Source organism: Podarcis vaucheri (assembly GCF_965113315.1).
Source record: "Podarcis vaucheri genome assembly, chromosome: 11".
NCBI lineage: Eukaryota > Metazoa > Chordata > Lepidosauria > Squamata > Lacertidae > Podarcis > Podarcis vaucheri.
In genome coordinates this window covers 46955643-46972650 of record NC_138749.1, presented here as the reverse complement: position 1 = coordinate 46972650, position 17008 = coordinate 46955643, and the positions used below count along the sequence as shown (strand labels likewise).

The window sequence follows — 17008 nt, the reverse complement described above, 5'->3', positions numbered from 1 at the left end:
TTCAGTGAATGGTACCCTATATTGCTTACTTGAAATATAATCACCTAAAGGAATCCTGAAACCAATATGGGAAGCTAATTACAGACCCTAAAAAAAAGAAAAAGAAAAAAGGATGGAGTACACCTGAAGAACACAGAGAAAGATCATTTATTTCTAGGCAAAATACCCAGAATTTTCAAGAAGCAAGGGTGGTAGCTACTGGGCAAAGCAGTTTATCATGAGATGAGAAGAGGCTGAGCAATGAAAGCTTCCCTTAAATCGGGCTGGGGGACTGATTGAGCGGAGGCTTATCTGTGCCAGAAGCCAGACTCTCCCTTCTGCCTACCAAACATGCTGGTGGGAGCCATTAGAAAGTCCTGAAATGGGATATTCTGAGGGCTGTGGAATGGCTGAGCCAATCCTGGATTGAGTATATCCTGAGCCGGTCTCACTGCTGTTACATGATGGCATCTGGCTGGCTGGTGCTCCAGCATGGAGCTGGTGTGGGCATAGCGCTGCCACCATTAGGCTCTATCATCCTGCCCTCTCCATTTCTACCACTATGAGCAGCAGGGCTGTGGATGCAGCGGTGGCCCTGTTGCTCCAAAAAGCAAGAAAGGTAGTTAGTGGGATCTTGGATTGCGCCTTCAATGTACATATTTGAACACTAAATGTGCACTTTGGTTGGTAAGGACAATTTGTTTGTTTTGAGTGGAATATAGGGTTGTGGTTCTTTGTCTTAAGTGTCAGATTTCCATGCCTGTGCTGACATACCCCCCCATAGGACACATGTGCAACGCCACAAAAAGCTGCACTGTATAAAGAAACATCTTGTCTGTCCTGAATCTAGTGCCAAACAATTCAGGATTTTTTTTTGGGGGGGGTGAGGGGATTATTTCTATTCATCACATCACAACATTATTTTATAAACTTCTATTATGCTCCCTCAATTGGTTTTCCTAAATCCACAAAAGCTTTAGCCCATGTTTCTCAGCAGCTGTGGGCACAATATCTGCATAGACAAAACTAAAGTCCATCATGAGAGCCATCCTTATCTTGGAAAGTTACACAAGTGGGCTAATTCTGACACACTACTCCACTGGAAGAAAGATAGAGCAATTCTGAGGGATATACTAAAGAAACATGATCTGGCCCTCCAAAAGACAGTTTAGATCTTGCAACAGCTAAGTGGAATACTGCTTTATTTGTTGTTTTTTTAAAATCCAGCTAATCACATGCATATGGATTAGCACAAAGCTTTACGCATGTCTACTCCTAGACAATATTTGTTGAGAGAATAAGCTAATGAACTTTGAATAAAGTCTTACTCCAAGAGCAAAATATGTACATCTGGAAGACTCCTACAGATCAAATCCTGGAACTTGGAATGTGTCCAAGATATCCTACTAGCGCTCATGACAAAGATTCTGCTATTAGACACAGTCTAAACAGTTTATTTTAACACTCAGATCATTTAAACATGTCTTTTAATAGCCCAATTTTCACAGATGAAGCTACTCAGATGCCAGATGAACTATTGTGATCTATTTTAAGAGAAGCAACTGGGATCACATGATGGACAAACTTGTGTTTTAACCATGTGATGGAGGGAGAGTCAGTCGATTTAAGAAATAAATAGTGCACTTAATGGTTCACTTGTAGTCTCAATTGTAAGAATCAAAACTCAATTTTCTCATATTAAGTGACAGCAAATTTCTTTTCCTAACACACACATTCATACACACACACACACACACACACACACACGCTTTCCTGTGACTGCAGTTACTTTATTTCATTTTTCTATCACCAGATCCTTTAAAAGTTGCTCTAAAATGACTGACATTCCACTTTATAACTACCCTAAGGAAACCTATTTAGAATTAAATAATTCTAAGAATAGCAAACTAGTGCTAGAAGTTTTAAAAATATGAATGAGATTATTACATATGGTTTTCTACAATTACTATTACTTCCATTGTCCAATACTTCCAATATCTGACACAAATCTAATATTTCATGTTTTCCATAACAATCCTATAAATGTTTTTCTAAACTGTTTCAGCTGGGGGTCTCACTAAGCCAAGCTATGTCTTAAGGGAACATTGTGGCTGATTTAGTTTTCCTTGGGTGCTGCTGCTGCTGCTGCTGCACTACTGTGAGCAAAACCATGATTCAACTTAGAATGTCATCCTAGTTGGATTCATGGTGCTTCTTGCTCCAGACAAAAACAAAAACTACAACCAAGGTTTGATCTTCGGTTTACAGCTCATGATTTGTCACGGAGGCAAACTATAAGACCAGGTTGGACAACATGCTAAGCCAAAGCATGCCTTGGCTTACAGCAGCAAAGCAGAAGGATGATCGGGGGAGAACCACAGTGGTTGTGATCTCCTTCCTGGGAATAAACTATGGTTTGGTTTAGTGTTTTATGTAAACCAGCTAAATATAATCACTTTCAGGATCAGTTGCAGCATGAGCAGCAGGAAAGGGCCACTGTGCTCATGTCCTGCTTTTGTGGGCCAGGCTTCCCATAAGGATCTGCTTTGCTACTGTAGATAACAGGATACTGCACTAGGCAGGGCTTTGGTGTGGTCCAGTGGGACTTACGTTCTTATGTTGGGGTTTCACAGTTTACATAGCCACAGGGAAAATGAACTGCTTTAAACTTAATTCATCGTTTCTTTTAACACAACCCCCGCCCCCATACTATAGTAAGACAGAGTGCACAGGGAATTTAAGAGGTTGCTATGGAAAAGTCAAATTCCATCTTAGAATGCTTAAATAAGCTTTGAGCCAGTTTACACACACACACCTGCTGTTTTGTTATTATTTGATTTGAATTCTATTTCTTCTAAACTGCTCTCATTTTGCTACATATAAATAAATATTAAACTCAACTCAACTAGACTGTTGAACTGCAGCTCATGTAATAACTTGCATGTATGACTGAGGTGGAAGTTTCATTACTTCAAGCAGAATCCTCTTCAATGGAATATTGAAAACCAAGTGAGGCACATATATGTGTGAACCAGTCCGTTTTTGTTTTTTGTTAAAGGGTCTGATTAAGTGGGCACATCTATATACACATTCTTCCTGCTAGACGTCCACTACTGGCTCTGTGCTCTCAAATCCACACTCTTCCAAGTATGCTATTCGTCAGCAATCTGCAGGACTTTTGCAGACACATTTCCCACAGCAACAAGCCTGCAAACTGGAGTCATGTTTGAAATGAAAGTTGTGCGAATAGAAGATTGTATCACTTGCTTAAAACAACAAAACTGAATAGAATACAAAAGAGGCAGCAGCATGCCACACTATAACTAATAATGTTGCCTGGATAGCTCCATTGGTTAGAACATGGTGCTGAAAATACTAAGGTAGCCAGTTTGATACCGGTACGTATGGGACAGCTGCAGACAAACACAGTTTACTGCTTGACCAAAGATTTTAAACCAAATGAATGTGGGTGGACAGGGTGACAGTTGGCTATGGTATTTGTGGATTTGTTGCTGCAGTCTTTGCCTCAGCACAACCTCTATGCTAACATTCCAACTTTCTATCCATCAAGCCTAGATTTTGCATGCCAATGGCAGTTGACAGTTTTAAAACCGGTATGTATTAACATTTATTTACCAGCACTCTGTTTTTCTTTCCACAAGAGTCACAGGGACGTTATCATTAATTTTTTAGTTGCTTTTCCTCACAAAAGTGATGCAAAGTGGCTTACAAAAATAGTATAAACATTAAAACCAGTTATAACACACACACAACCAGTAAATGCCTAAAAAGCACATCTGTGCAGATGACAGGTCATACATATCCCACCACACTAAAAGAGGCAACAAAAGTATGAAACCCTTCAAATTAAGTGAAAAGGAAAGCTTTTGCTTGGCGCCTAAGAAGTAAAGATGGCACCAGGGAGAGCATTCCACAAGTGGGGAGCCAACACTTGAAAAGGTCTGTTCTCATGTGGCCTTCCTCCTGCCCTCCTGAGGAAGGGACACAAAGAAAACACCTCAGACGACAATTTAAAGATCTGGGTTCGTTCACATGGGAAGAGGCAGTCCTTGAGATACTGGGGTCCCGAGCAACTTAAGGCATTTCAGGTCAAAACTGGCACTTTAAATTGAGGCCAGAAACATAATTTGTAGCCAGGGCAGTCATACCATAATTGGTGTTATATCTTTGGATCGTTTTGCCTTGGTCAACAATCTGGCTGCTGAATTCTGCACAAGCTGCTGTTTCTGAACCATCTTTAAAGCCCCACATACAATGCAGTAATCCAACCTAGAGGTTACCAGAGCCTTAGCAATGGAAGCTAGGCTGTCCCTGTCCAGCTGGGGCACCAGTCAAAGCTGACAGAAGACACTCAGTCCCACTGAAACCACTTGAACCTCACGTGATAGCACAGGAGCCAGATGTTTTCCCAAGCTATGTACATACCTGCTCTTTCAGAGGGATCATAATCCCATCCAGGGCAGATTAATCCCATCTATCCGGTACCAACTAACACTTCATCAGCCTTATCTGGGTTAAGCTTCAGTTGAACAAAGTCAAGGAAATGAGGGGTAGAAAAACATGGAAAGGAAAAATAAATAGTCTGGGATAATGGGATAAATGAGGAACATGATAATGCATTTGGGCAGATACAAGAGAGAGGAGCAAAAGTATGTATGTATGTATGTATGTATGTACGTATGTTATTTCTGTACTGCCCTATACTGAAGGTCTCAGGGCAGTTCACATAAAATATCAAATACATAAAAATCAAAACAACAACCCAATAACCTCCCCCCCCCCAAAAAAGAGCCAGCATTTTAAAAAGGGTATAGGATGTAGATCAAGTCAGGCAAAGGCCTGGTTAAAAAGGAATGTTTTGCCTGGTGCCTAAAGGTGTATAGTGAAGCCACCAGGCGAACTTCCCTGGGGAGAGCATTCCACAGACAGGGAGCCTGCAGAGAAGGCCCATTCTCGTGTTGCCACCCTCCTGACCTCTCGAGGAGGCACATGAAGAAGGCCTCAGAGGATGATCTCAGGGTCTGGGTAGGTTCAGATGGGAAGAGGTGTTCCTTGAGGTATTGTGGCCCTGAGCTGTTCAAATCAAAATGAGGAAGAAGATGGATATGGGAAATAAAAGGGAAGGAAACAACTAGAGATGAAAGGACTATTAGGCCAGACACAAAGAGAACAGTAGGCGGTGGAGGTGCAAACATATACAGTGCAATGGGTGGGGGGGAGGCAGAAGTGAACTGGATAAACACACTGGAGAGAAGGATGTCATTAACAGCCAGAAGAGACACAAAGATCAGCCAGATATTTCCTCTCCTCTCCCTCCCCCCCACCCACCAACTACAGGACCAGAGTGATGCTAAACAGACACAGGCCACTTCTTTTAACTTGAGTTCAGACTTTTTCTTCTTTTTTAACCATGTCTAATTCCACATCCTGACATTTGGATGCTGCTGTCAAACACCTGATAACCTTCAGTTTTAAGGACATGTCTTGCTCTCAGGGATGTAAAAGAACACTTTGGGCATATTTATGATTGCGAGCTAATGACCTGGAAACAAAATATAAAAGAATCCCAATGGTTAACTTTCACTTCATAATGGAAGATGGCATTTTTTAACTCTGGCCCTGCACAACACATTTTCAGCAGTCAAACTACTCTCACCCTGACGCTTTCTTTCCACTATTTGCTTTGGCATTTTTACAAACTAATTTGACAAGATGTAACATATACGCAGGAAACTGCAGTGGTTTTTTTGTTTTTATGTTTTTTGCTCTACTGAAGCCTGGTCATAGACTACTGAAATCTCTGTCCTGAGTATTTTCAGGATCATAGTACCAAAGGTGACTCACTGAGACCACTATATTCAAAATGCATACATTCAGAGTTGCCTTTCTACTATGACTGGTGACTATGACTAAAACAATGAATGGATTATTGTACATCACCACTTCATGCTCCAAGCATTTTACAATTTTTTATCTCGAAGAGAATGAGGAAATTTTGCTTAATAGCAGAATTTGGCTGGCTAGCAGGGCCATCACTCATAATAGCTGTTTATCAAACAGTCTGCTTCGGCACTCTAACCATCTCAATTCTGTATCATGTCAAAAAAACAACAACAAAGTGGCAGACACTGACCTCACACAATCACATGGCAGATTCTGCTGTTAGAAGACTGATAGTACCATAATGAGATAGCAGCTTCAGTGATACAGCTTATTCCCAATTTGAGCTGACAACCTTAGAAACAGCTCCTGTAGCTGCCCTTTAACCACTAGCCAGGTCTGCAGCAGTTAGCAGGTGTCCTTTCAGGTTATGACACCCCATAATGGGGGAATGCTCCACCACACTGTATCCTCAAGTCAATAAAGAAACAGCCTAGGCCCACTGATCCAGATAAAATCCTAAAGTCCAGGTATCAACCTCACTGCTAGTAATGAAGCAAATAGCTGTTACGAAGTTTTAGTAAACTGTACTACACCAGGCATGGGAAATTTGTGGCCTTCCAGCTGTTGTTGGGCAACTCCCAGCACAACTGACTCCTGGGCCACGCTGGCTGGGGCTGACGAGAATCAGACTCCAACAATATTTAAAGGGCCATAGGTGTCCCCCACCCCCCAAAAAAATAATTCCACATAGTTATCAGTACAAAGTCTTTGAGTGAGAGTTGCACCCTTTTGCACTCAAGTTACAGTTTCCCGAGTACTTCTAAAGTCATTGCTGCAGGATACATATGGGTTGCAAGCAAAGTGAGAATATCAGAAATGTTATCTTTTTCCAAGAGGGGGACAAAACAACATCAGGAGATCTAACCACACTTCTTTTCTAGCAGATATACTCAAGCCTCTTTATTGCTCCATTTGAAAACCATAAGAGGCTGTGGAGGAAATTTGCTACAGGATGTGGGTAAAGGTGCAATCGGACAGAAGCAGGACGAGACAGATTCACATATTACTCTGACAGTGCCATGATATACAGTAATGCTGATCTCATCTTCATCTTTATGTAGCCAGAAGAGGGTGAAAAGAACGACAAACTAGCCAAATGAGTACTGAGCATCCTCAGTTGGTGTGGGATGATGGCTAACTGTTGTGGGGTGGGGACCAAAAACCAGGATGACAAAAACAGAATGGAATATCCTGGGAAAGGACACAACTGGCCAGTGGGCACTTTAAACATCCTATACTGCAACATGTGTTACAGGTCCCATTTGTATAACCAACCCTTGTTTAACTTCTTGGAGATTTTGTCTAAAGTTTGTAGGGCTATAGCCCTATTTGAGTATTCCAGTTATCCTATGCAATTAGAATCACATGAAGAAGAGTGGCAACAAGTTGCTAGCTCAGCTCTCTGTCACTGTTCTCACCACTCTCTCCAAGTTAGAGGCAGATGTCTGCAATGCAAAGCAGAGCTGGATCCTAAACAGCACAAGGAGCCTATACATTTAGAAAAGATTCCATACTTCAGAAATGAATGCTCCAATTTGTGGATGGTACAGCATTTTATTTTTATTTTTTTGAGGGAGAGGGGAACTAGCCCACTAATATGAGGTATCAGAACATCTAAATAGGGCTTAGATGGATGGACCAATAATATAACCCAGAAACACACATTTTATTTTAATCATACAGCTAAAGCATATACTTAGCTGTCCAAAGCTGTGGCAAGAGAAGGCTTAAGCGACATTATGTGGAGTATATCACAATCACCATTTTTATTATTGTGACTGAATTGCATATTCTGCTGAAATATTTACTGATTTTGCCTTGAAGAACTGTTTTAGATAAAATCCTATTTCCCCTTAAAACCATGACACTCACTCATTTCTGCAATACAAGAATTATAACGTGGACAAACACAGCATGGGAGCAACCTTCAGAACAAGGTATAAGCCTGTAACTCTTCTCAATACTCTGAATGACATGGGTCTACTTAACAGGAGAGTGCACAGAGTATTGTTAGTGAGACTATTCCTGTGAGATAGATGCCAGTGATTAGTTTAAAACACACAACTATCAACGTAGCTAGCATTGGATTATCATAATCGAGAACTGCTCTTTTCTCATTTATGTGCAATGACTTCCTACCTTCTCTTACAACTAAAACATAATGCAGTGATTCTTAAGTGCTTTAGCCTAGGCATTCATAGAGTCCAAGCCAAGAAATATGGTGTATGCAAATACAGAATGCTGATTCACAGTTCTTTTGATCTATATGAGGGAACATAACAGAACGTTAACACATTTCCTTCCTCTTTGCCTTTCTGTAACAATAAGCGCATCTGCACAAGTACTGCTGTGCTACAGTTATTAGTTGGTACATCAGGCAACATTAAATTCTTAAACTTGCAGAATGATAAGCACTGCCATTCTGCTGGGAGAACCAGCATCAAAATGAGCAGGAGAAAGTCATGCAATGTGAGTAGTAGTAATTTCAAATTATTAAAGCAGAGGTTAAAAAACTGATATTACCAGCTCTACTGTAGCTGAGTAATGAAAATGTTTTTTCAAATTTCAGATAACCAAGGCATCTGCCTCTTCTCAGGGGAACTCAAGGCAGCATACATTATTCATGCCTCCTAATTGTATCTTCACAACAACCTTGTAGGGTAGTCCAGGCTGAGAAATAGTGAAATGCCCAAGGTCACTCAGTGAGATTCACAGCTTAATACAGATCTGATCTCCCTAATACTATTCAGACACTTTAACCACTGCACCACACTGGCTCTGGATAAGCTTCCTGCCAGAGTGGTCAGCAGAGAGGGGTGGCACTAAGCACCTGGCCTCCCAGCCGTGGTGTCTCTGCTGCTTGCTGAGAGTGACAGGGGCAAGGTGGCAGTGGAGATGGGAACTGCACGGATGCACCAGTACAGCCAACCTGGTACTCCTGCCAATGAGCCGTCACAGACCCAACCTGGCATCTCAGCCCATTCAGTAAAGAGCAGCAGCAGTGCTGCTACCAGGAGGTCAGGTGTACAGCAGCGGCCCTTCCTTCTGGCTGCTCCCTGTCTCTTGACTGGAAGGCAACTAGCTCAGAGCAGTAATATATTGTGAGACTCAATGGGCAGCCTCTTCTGAAGATAGGCAACTCTGCTACATCTCTACACCTGGATTGATTGAATGATCCAGTCACGTCAGATGCAAATATATGAAAGAATTATCTTGCCCCAGGATGCTGTGGAAGATTACTGGAAGGAGGTAACAACAGAACTGGGAAATGTGCAAAATCACTGATCAGGCTACCAACTTTCTGGGAGGGTACTCTGAATTAAAGAAATCCTGTACTCTGGTAGTGGTCTGAGCACAACAGAATGTCCTTCTGGCATGTACACAATGAACATGTATGAAATACAAGCACTTACATTTTATAACCTGTAGACAAATCTAATGACTGAAAACACCATTTTCAACGTAAGTCAATCTACAGAACATAAAGGGGCATTCATTTTACGAAACCATAACACAATCCAGTCAAAATTTAGCACTTAAAACATAGCACAGTGGGCATGTACTGTGGAGTCAGAACTAATCCACGGCTTTATGGTATTCATCTACCTTATGACTGTTCTTATCTTGGATCATACATGATGCAGCAGTCGTGTTTGGGGAAGTAACATATGATCTGGGTGCCCATGCTGGCGTCCAGTTCTCCAGAAACCCCGTTTGTGGTTTCTCTCCTTCAGGGGTATGTGGGGAGTGGTATAAAAAGCACGAGTGGCAGCATGAACTCTGGGCTCAAACTTCATTTCCCTCACATGGATGTTGCAATGAAACTGCTGTAAAAGGGTTGTGTTTTTAAAGTACAGTAGACCCACAATTTATGAAGGGGTTATGTTCTGGGGATAGTGCATAAAGCCAAAATTGCATATACTGTAGTCAAAACACGTTGGGTGCAAGGTGGGTGGGATTGCCAAAGTATTTTCCCCAGATGCCCTCTCCCTTTTTAATTTTTTTAAAAATGCTTGCCAGGCACATAAAGCTGAATGCACACAAGTTAAATGTCCATAAGTTGTGAGTATACTGTTATGGAGCAGGGAGGCTTTTTCTTCAGTTTCAAAGCACAGGCAGCTGGTATAATAGTTTATTGCAGAGTTTCTCTTGAAGTTATCCTGCGTGCAATTCCATCCCTGCTACACCATAACTCTCCTCTCATGAGCTCGGAGATAAAGTCATGACATGCAGCTTTATTGATTCCCATCTAAAACTGCTGCAAACAAGCTTGTGACCTCAAGCATCTTGCACAGAAAAAGCTTCTGGAAAAGCCACAGTTATAAAAAAACAAAGGCTAAACCTCTCCAAAAAGGCATCAAAAATTCTATGCTGACCTCTCAAAGTAGTTTACAGTTTGCATTTTGACTGAGTCCACTGGAAAAGTGCCACATTCTTTTCCTGATCAGTGTAAGGCCAATTGTGAGTCATTGCTTCTGTTGCACTATTTTACTGTTCAGGAAAACAATGAGCTGTACAGCAGCTTCACATTTTTAATTTATTCATCTCTTTACCCCAAAGTGATGTTCCACTTCCTGCTGAACCAAGCAATACCTTTAGGAGGAAGCAAAGAGGAAAAAAACAAGGTAAGGAGGGAGGAGAAACCCCTGGAGATACTGTGGGACTGCCTGAAATGAAAAGTTTACTTCCAAGGGTGAGAAAACATTTTCTGATGCACATCAGGTTGATTCTTCATTTCCTTTTGAGGTGTGTAAAAGCAGAGCAGGGGTTTCATGGTCCAGATGTCCAGATCTGACACTGTTCCATGATCTAGATCAGGGGTCAGCAAACTTTTTCAGCAGGGGGCCGGTCCACTGTCCCTCAGACCTTGTGGGGGGCCGGACTATATTTTTTGGGGGGGCGGGAATGAACGAATTCCTATGCCCCACAAATAACCCGGAGATGCATTTTAAATAAAAGGACACATTCTACTCATGTAAAAACATGCTGATTCCTGGACCGTCTGCGGGCCGGATTTAGAAGGCAACTGGGCCAGATCCGGCCCCCCGGGCCTTAGTTTGCCTACCCATGATCTAGATTATGTTCCAAGCACCCAATCCTTCAAATGTCTGTTCAGTTCAAGTGAACCAAAAGGTTCAGTGTCACCTCATTGGAAGGATGTGAAAGAATTAACTGTGGTAGGGAACCTTTGGCCTGTGGGTTCCCCAATATTCAAAGCATATTTTCAGGGAGCTCAAGAGACAGCAGAAGGATTGAATCCAAGCAAATGTAACTATTTTTTAAAAAAAATAAATAAAATTAATTACCATAAAAACTCATTATGGATATTTTGATATTTCACTGTTTTACGTAGTCATGGTATCTACTTCCATACACTGATTAATTTATGTATCATTTACCTTTGTATCCTGTACTACTTTGAATGGATATATGCACTAACAACACACTTGGAATATTTAAAGTCACACTTGTAGCATTGAGATTTATTTTACAAATTCTATTTTTAAATCAAAGATATGCAACTTTCCAAAACTAATTAAAGGGGAGTTTTTGAAGGTATATTTACTCACTTGGAGAGAGTTAGCAAAGTTAGGTGCAAATGCATTTATTATGTGCAACATTGCAAAGATAGTATTTGCTGTTAAAAAAACCAACACCCTTATATTTGGTCAAATCACCAAACGTTATCAAACATTTTTTGATAGTTGATCTAGGTATATTTGTACTAGCTTTTAGTGTACCTTGCAAACAAATGTTTAACATTTACCAGTCCATGAAAAAAATGAAGCCATGTCTCTATTGTTGCTGTGTAAATGTTGCTGTTCACATGCTTGAATCCACATGCTTGAAGGAGGAAGTCTCAATTTTGTGTTTGTGTGTGTGCATTAATAGTATGTATATTTGCAGTGATCCAATGAAAAGAAGTGCCCCTGAAGAAGGAAAAGAATAGGTCTTGGACCTTTAAACTACAATAAACTTTGAGAACACTTCCCTCTTTCATTTTCTTGCTGTTCACATAACTACACAACCCAGAAATTATAAAGCTGTGAATTTAGCTAGCTTCATGCTAAGACTGGCTACGGTATGGGAAGTACATTGCTAACCACTTAGAAATGTTTTGCTACTTTTAATGGTAGTGATTCTAAGAGAGAGGTGAGCCTCAGCAACTCAAATGGCCAGTGCACATGTAATTTGCTTAACCACATGCTCCTTCCCAATCCCTCCTTGTGGAACCTGGCAAGCCTTAACCACATAATCACATTTCCCATAGGGACATTATTCCCTGTGTTTGTGGTGTTCTTTTAAGTTGTGTTAAAATTCATTTTGTGTTCAAGACTGCCTTCAACCTTTCACAGGGCTGTACTGTTCCCCTGAGGAAAGGTGAGAGACCTTCAGCTCCCAAGGTGCACATCTGTATCTCTAGATCAGGGTCCTCCTTTGGCTCATAGGCCAATCTTGGCCCACCAGACTTCCCCATTTGGCGCATGAGTCCACCTTGTGTACGCCATGGTCACCCCCATGACACCTGATGTCATACAGGTAAGGGTGGGGCTTGACCAAGCTGCTTTGTCCAGCTCTGAAAGCAACCAGCAACCAGCTGGTTGTCAGGAGCCTTTGAAGTGCTACACGAAGCAGGAACCCAGTGCTAGGCAGGATCACACTCCCTTCATAACAGCTGATCCAAAGGGAGATCAAATTCTAAAGAACTTCTGAAGTTCTTGAGCTTATTAACTTCTCTTTCTCTCTCTCTCTTAAATATTCTTCTATTCCTTTTACTATATTTCTTCATTTTCCTTCCTTCCTCCCTCCTCCTCCTCTCCCTCTTTTCTGCCTTTAATGTTTCAGTTTGGATAAAGAAAATATGTTTGACAATAATCTTTGTATTTTTCTTTATAAACCTTAATAATTATTTCAAGAAAAAAACATAGGGAGATGCTGAGGTCAGGCTTTTGTAGCAAAAATAACATGCTAATTCAACCTAGGTTTCATTGTCCCAAGCTCATCTGATTTTGTTCCTAATTTAAAATTTTCTTGTCAGTTCACCAAATGACGACGTAAAACTATGAATAAAATAAAGTGCCATTGACCTAGTCTCTATTTTCTTGGAGAAGGTATTTGAACACTAGAAGAAAATTAGAGAAATTCTGAGTCATCGTGTGTGTGTGTTAAGTTGCATACAACCCTTCATCCGTAGCTCTCAGGGCAGTTTGCAGCATAAAAACAAAACAAAAAACATGTAAAATGTAATTTTTAAAAAACTGTTGCCAAGCAATGAAACTTTGGAAAATTATGATATAGAACATGTTAGCTATATATGGAAATGAAAAATGTGTCTGCGGGTTAACATTTTAACAGAATTACGCAAATCTGAAAGAAGGACATGAACAGGTAACTTGAAGGTTGTGAACATAAATTATTACTGAAATTAAGTAACCATTCAAATCAGGATGTAGCAAATAAGGATGTAGCAAGAGTCCTCCTGGAGGTTGGATCTGATTTAGTTCAACATCCTATTTCTCAGAATGCCCAGTCAGATATCGATGGGAAGCTTACAAGAAGGGCTCACTTCTAAATACATGTAGAAGAAGGCTGATCGCCGAAGAATTGATGCTTTTGAATTCTGGTGCTGGAGGAGACTCTTGAGAGTCCCATGGACTGCAAGAAGATCAAACCTATCCATTCTTAAGGAAATCAGCCCTGAGTGCTCACTGGAAGGTCAGCTCCTGAAGCTGAAGTGCCAATACTTTGGCCACCTCATGAGAAGAGAAGACTACCTGGAAAAGACCCTGATGTTGGGAAAGATGGAGGGCACAAGAAGAAGCGGACGACAGAGGACAAGATGGTTGGACAGTGTTCTCGAAGCTACCAACATGAGTTTGACCAAACTGCGGGAGGCAGTGGAAGACAGGAGTGCCTGGCGTGCTCTGGTCCATGGGGTCATGAAGAGTTGGACACGACTAAACAACAACAACAACAGATAATGTGGATGTTTAATGTAATAGTTACATGAAATGTCCACATCATTCAATATGTCCAGACTATCATTCATGCTGCGTTATGATGTAGTGTGTTTGCAAGTTGGTTCAAGACCCATTGAGGTATTGATTGGCTTCTCTTATTTAACTCTCAACAACAACCACAGGTCAGATTCTGACCTTATAATGTTTGCCACCTCAGTTCAGTCATTTGCAGAAGAGTAAATGGTCAGACTATCGCAGAATAATCAAATAACTTAAAGCAAATGCATACTAATTTTGGATCTATTTCCTCTTTCTAAACTACAGACTTTGTGAAAGCTTTATTAAATATTTAAGCCATAACAATTGCTATATTGATAAACTCTGTGTCATGGACTGGCTGGATGCAGAGGAGTGCAGCAGGCACCAGCGGGTACCTTCAGTTCTCGTAACTGCCTCATTGGGGCCAGATCTACTGGAAAGAGTTGCTGCGCTCACTAGGCCTGAGCTGTTGTGTTTCTCTGAATAAAGAGAGTTAACTTGACTGCCAATGCCCCACATCCAGCGCAGCCAGCTTTTATGGCCGGTGGTGGACCAAACAGAAGACTGGGACTGTCAGGTCTGCCACTGGGGCACTGCGCCCCCACCAGGGTGCCAATTGGTCCATTTGCCAGCTCCCCACAGCCATCAAGACCATTGCTGACCTCAGCTGGCCATGCAGTTGATTCTCACCCCCAGCTCTCCTCGTGGCCCCATGCCAAGCTGCAACAACAACCACTGCCTGAAGATGGTAAGCAGTTTTAATATGAACCACCAGCACCACCACAATTATTCTGGTGTGACTTTATTGGTCATACAAATAACGAAGCATTAGTAAGTTCTAATTAACTATGTCCTAGTAGTTCAAATACAGTTTTCTATCTTACCCAGAAGTATACTGTGAAGAAGCACAGAGGTGAGGCTGCACACCTAAGAGATTCAAACCCCAAAAATAAGTGTCAAAATGCCTCTTTTTAACGTGGGATACGCCATTTAGCAAAGAATGTCCTCCAACCTTTCCCACCCCATCTATCCCAAAATCAAGGAAGTAGCTGAGACATCTGTCTGACTTAACTCTAAACCTCCCCTAACTTTAACCCTGCCCACACTATACTGCAACACGACTGTGTTGTGCAAGAAGGAGAAGCATTACTACTAAATTGGGGAAAATATGTGTCCCCTCAACTAAGAAAGCAATTATTCTAACCAGGATGGCAATTTTCACATTAACTCACTCCCCCCAAAGTATTTAAGGGAACATGATGTTACAGATATTTAGCTTAAAATTAGTTGTGCTGAACATCAGTCTAGTACAAATACCTCTAATAATAGTTTGTGGTCAAAAATTTAATACAAAATTTAATACAGAATGTAGCAAAAAGCACAATTCTATTGATCCATTGAGGTTTAGAAATCAATTATAATGTTCCAGTGTAATTGCTCCTTAGCAGAATCATTTGTTATGGGATATTAAAAGGCCAGTATGTGAGCAATCTTCATCTGGAAAATACAGAAAACAGAGAAAGAAACACACAAATGCTGCAAAGCCATGGGAGAATGAAATGAACAACATTAACAAGACCTCTGCCAAAACAAAAATTAAGAGCCCTGTTTTCCTAACTCAAATTTCCTAACCCAAGACATTATTTTATATTTTTTATCTCTCCCCTTGCAGCCCTTCTGAAACAGCTTATAAGACAAACACACAAACACACACACAAATGCAGCTTAAATAAAAAGCCACACACACAGTAATCAGAGTCAGGAATAGCATCAACACTGTCCAAAGGCCTGTCTGAAAAGAAAAAGCATAGATGGCCAGCAAAAGATGGAAAACAAACAGGCCTGATAAGTTTTTTTAGGAGAGTGTGACTACCAATATTCTACTGTTCCTTTTAACTTGCTGTTCAAGGCCAGAGTCCTCTGCACTTACCTAGAAGCAGCTCCCCATTGGGAACAGTTATTTCTGAGCAATAATGCACAGGATTGCATTGCATCTGAGGAATAGCACTGGCAAGAGGAGCTCATTTATGATCCCTGCATCCACAGAGGAACAGGTAAGTTATCAGGCCCAAAAGTTTACAATGCTTTTTTTGTAATGACATACATCAACACAATTAGCAAACGTTTGTGGTCTTTAATTTAAACACCTGAGTGGAACTCTGGATACACCTCTTTATAACAAATATATTGTTTGGTTTTATCATTATTTTCCTTTTTCTCCATTCTATGTCTCACATCGTAAGATCTAACTATAACAGCCATCAATCCCGCTTAAAACTGAAATATTGCAACCTAAATTTTGGGTGGACAGAATAAATCCATCAACCGAATTGGGGGGTAGGTAATTTCCTGCTATTCTCCCCTCTCCCTATAGCCCCCCACCCAATGTGCCCTAGAGGTGCCCCCAACCCACTGAAACAGGTTTGTAAACTGAGACACAATATACTGTATTCAACTTTTACAAATGCCAACATGTGTTCTACTTTGTTTTCCTTAATTCCCCCCCCCCTTGAGAGAAGTTTCACCTTGCTCCATGTGAAACTCTGGAGTTTTGCAGAAAACAGAAGCACACAGGGGCATCTCAAGATGTCAGCAGAAGAACAATCACCCTGTAGCAAAGATAGCAGGGGCAATTTGGATGTTTTATCTTAAATCAACTGAATGTTCATGTGAAACGAAGGCCACTTTCAAAAGGTTTTCCTGCAATCCTTGTGTCATGTCATAGCATGCATGCTGCTTACTCATCTCACACACAGGAGGGCTGGAATGAACGTGCCGCCAGGGGAACACTGCACTGAGGAGTTGCCAGAGAAGAAAGGTTTAGTACAGTTTTACAATTGTTCAATGGAAGTGGATTCACATTTATTCTCTTGGTTGATGAAGAAAGGAAAGAGATCAGTATTAAAATGTTTTTAGCATCAATGTATTTGTTAATTAGCTATGCTGCAGTTTGTGGATTTCATTTACTAGGCTGTGTTTTTTTCTGTGCTAGGAAATACACACTCCTTCAACTCCAACTGGAAGGATAAGAGCTATGTTGAAAACATTGGCAAGGTGGGGGTATC

At 41.1% G+C, this 17008-nt stretch overlaps 1 protein-coding gene across 3 annotated transcripts in view; it reads right to left on the bottom strand.

The window, feature by feature from the left end:
* TNFAIP8 (TNF alpha induced protein 8) overlaps positions 1-17008 on the bottom strand; it is a 48387-nt gene that overhangs the window by 3270 nt on the left and 28109 nt on the right. The window lies entirely within an intron of this gene.